We start from the raw sequence: 3,940 nt of genomic DNA, 5'->3' as shown, positions 1-3,940 counted from the left end.
TAGATATATAGACAAGCTATATACACACAAACCACACACACAACACCACACCACACATATATATATATATATATATATATATATTAATATATATATATAAATATTATAATATATATATTATATTCTATATATATATATAATATATATATATATATAAGAAAATAGTAAGTGTGAAAAAACGACAGAAGGCTTAATGTTAAAAAATATATATATTTGTGTCAAATGTCTGGAGAATATTGGAAAATTTTTTTTCCTTTCCTTAAAATGACACAATTTTAAAATTTTTAAAGAAATTAACCGGTTCGCGTGTAGCTTTTCAAATTTTCTTGTGACGTTATGTTTATATTACATGGAGTATATCGTTGAGTTTATTTTCAGGAGATTTCTAAATAAGGGGAGGTAGTGAGTGTTTCTCTATTTCTTCCGGTGTAAGGAGATAATCGCTTAAAATTTTTTTTCCTTTTCCCTTGTTAATTTCTCTGTGTCAGTATGTTCGGATGGTTGAGAGTCTGGGTTTGTACTTTTCAATGAAGAATGTTTCCTTGTTCAGTCTCATTTGTGTTGATGATCCGAAATCACATTGGTAAAATGGGAAGATTAAAAATTGTGGCAGTAGTTGCTGCTTGCGCATTTCCAATGTGCTCCTAAAAGGTATCATTCTATATCTGGGAATGCAATCTTTTGTCGATGCAGTGTGCATCTACGCCTGAGTGATAGTCCCGTGGAACCCACGTAGTCTTGGTGGCAGCCCGAGCATTTAATAACATAAATTATGTTTTCAGAGGCACAAGTAAAGTTAGATTTGATCTTGAATTTCTTGTCCCTCAACAGATTGCATTCCCAGAATATAGAATGATACCTTTTAGTGAGCACATTGAGAAATGCGCAAAGCAACTACTGCCACAATTTTTAATCTTCCCATTTTACCAATGTGCTTTCGGATCATCAACACAAATGAGACTGAACAAGGAAACATTCTTCATTGAAAAGTACAAACCCAGACTCAACCATCCGAACATACTGACACAGAGAAATTAACAAAGGAAAAGGAAAAAAATTTAAGCGATTATCCTCCCTTACACCGGAAGAAATCACTCACTACCTCCCCTTATTTAGAAATCTCCTGAAAATAAACAACGATAACTCCATGCAATATAAACATAACGTCACAAGAATTTGAAAAGCTCACGCGAAACCGGTAATTTCTTTAAAAATTTTAAAATTATGTCATTTTAAGGAAGGAAAAAATTTTTCCAATATTCTCCAGACATTTTGACACAAATATATATATTTTTTAACATTTAAGCCTTCTGTCGTTTTTTCACACTTTACTATTTTCTTATATATTCACCCACGTGCTTTACCAAACAAACTTTCTTATCTATATCTATATATATATATATATCTATATAATATATATATTATATTATATATCTTGTATATAGGCTTATTTATGTATTATGTGTGTATGATTTTGTGTAAATATGAACGTGTTCCTTGCAAGGAATTACGTAGAGTACAGAAATATAAATATACAATTCATATGAACACATATCATAAATGTATTTATATATACATTTGAGAAATGATGTACACATGGCCACAGGGTAATATAAAAACGCACTATGTCGGATTTAGCATGAACTTATATATCACAGTAACTGTCGAATTACACACGCTGCATATATATCATGGAAACTCGGAACAAAGCGGAGTCTGCATGGTGCTTTTGCAGTTGAAATAGATTGTGGTCAGTATATCGAAACTATTTATAGATATATAGGCAAAAAAAATTGATCGTTATTATAGATCTCACTTTTAAAACCGACAATTATATGGCATTATTCCCCTAAGAATACATACATACACGCATATATATATATAATATATATATATATATTTATATATATATAGATAGATAGATAGATGTGTGTGTGTGTGTGTGTATGTGTGTATGTGTGTGTATGCGTGTGTGTGTATACAGGTGTAAATAAATAGGTCTGTATACAAAGTAAATATATAGCTTGTCTATATACCTATATATGCATATATTTATATATACGTTGTTTAGCTGAAACTAGAGAAAAAAAAAAATATATATGTATATATACATACACACACATACATATATACATATTACATATATATATATTCAAACTGTGTCCTTGTATATTGTCTTCGTGCGCGTGTGTTTGTGTACGTGCATGTGTGTGTCTGTATGTACCTGTATATGCTATATGTTTGTGAGTGTCTATTGTACTATCACATGGGGTCGTGCCTTCCTTCTTTACTTCCCGTTTCTACACATTCTCTCATAACGTCTACATAAGCGTTCATTTTATGCGATATACAAACCTCTAAGGTCAAATATTAACCGCAGTTCCAAGTTACATCCACCGGCCATCATGTCACATATCAATGCCAGCAAATGGCATGAAATAGTCGTTAAAATAGAAAGCATTAAAATAATATGGAAATGAGACGAATGTGAGAATTGTCAAAGACAAACTAAAAATATCTAAGCAGAGGAGAAAAATATCTATTTGCCAGCATTCCCTTTCTATTCTTATACATTTCTTTTTATCTTTTACGTTTATACTTCTTTTTCTTTTAATTTTATTGCTTCGAATTGCATTTTTGAGTTGTTGTTTTTTTTTATATCGTCATAGAGTTTCGCTTTTACTTCTTTTACAAGTTTTCTCAAGATTTTTCTTTCTTACTTTGTAATAATCAATATGGTGTTTTAGATGCGTTTTCGAATTTTTATACAAGAATACATTTTATTATCAATTGAATGCATTCAAATTTGCCTCTTGTATTGTCCCGTTGGTATTCTAAATCAGTATATATTTGCCTCATTGCTTTTGTAACCCGCAGAAGAGAGTACACATTTAAAGTCTTTAAATTATATTATATGATATTCAAACGCTTCTTTAATTATCTATATCTCTTCTCAACATCATATGCTTCCATTATCGCTCATACCGCATAAAACCGCAAGAGACTTGTAAACCGCTGGATTTTGTCGAAAATGTCGAACCACAGATAAAAACGTAGATAAAAACTTAGATATGTTTCGACCAAAGATTGGTCCAGGCCATGTCTAACTTAATAGCACCACCTGATATGATTGTCTAAATCCTGTTTAAGTCAAGTTTTGTTTGTGGTCCAGTGAGATTTTGTTGGGTGAGTTGTATCCAATTATGGGTGGCTTATCTGGTATTCCTTGAAGGAATCTATCCAGACTCCGTTTAAAGTTGATGGGATCCTTTTCCTCTTTGATCTCTTTCGGGACAATGTTAAATAGAGCAGGGCCTGTTCAGGAAAAGAAATTATGTTGCAGTGTACAGAGGATAATATTAACTGAAATGCAAAAGAAATATTGTAATAATTGTGATGCGATCACTGGTACTATCTCTTAAATTATGATCTTGACATTGAGACGTCACATATCCAGTACGACGGGTATTTGATTAGAACGTCGTAGAAATGAAACTCGAGAAGGATTCTTCAGGCGAAGCAATTCGGCAGGAGACCTAAGTATAGAATGTAACCATGGATAACATACAAAGTTTCAGCAGGCCAGCCGGAAAATCAAATGGCGTTTGTTTCTTATAGAAGTCAAAGGACAAAGATGGCTGGAAATTTTGCCTTAATTCCTTAAGGAATCCTTGACAGAGATGAGGAAAACATGGAGCTTTTGCACAAGGTAGCACGGAGAAATGTCACAATTATTAGAGCCACAAAATGAAAAGCAACGGGATGTGTTTAGTTACAGTAATCTACATCGTTAGTGGAGGCGCCTGGCTTAGTGGTTATGATGTTCAACTCATGATCGTAAGGTTGCGTTGTGTTCTTGAGCAAAACACTTCATTTCACGTTGCTCCAGTCCACTCAGCTGGCAAACATGAGTAACGCTGCGATGGACTGGCGTCCCGTC

This window comes from Octopus sinensis, linkage group LG2 (assembly GCF_006345805.1).
Source record: "Octopus sinensis linkage group LG2, ASM634580v1, whole genome shotgun sequence".
Classification (NCBI taxonomy): Eukaryota; Metazoa; Mollusca; class Cephalopoda; order Octopoda; family Octopodidae; genus Octopus; species Octopus sinensis.
The sequence above is the reverse complement of the archived record's forward strand: the minus strand, read 5'-3'. Positions refer to the sequence as shown.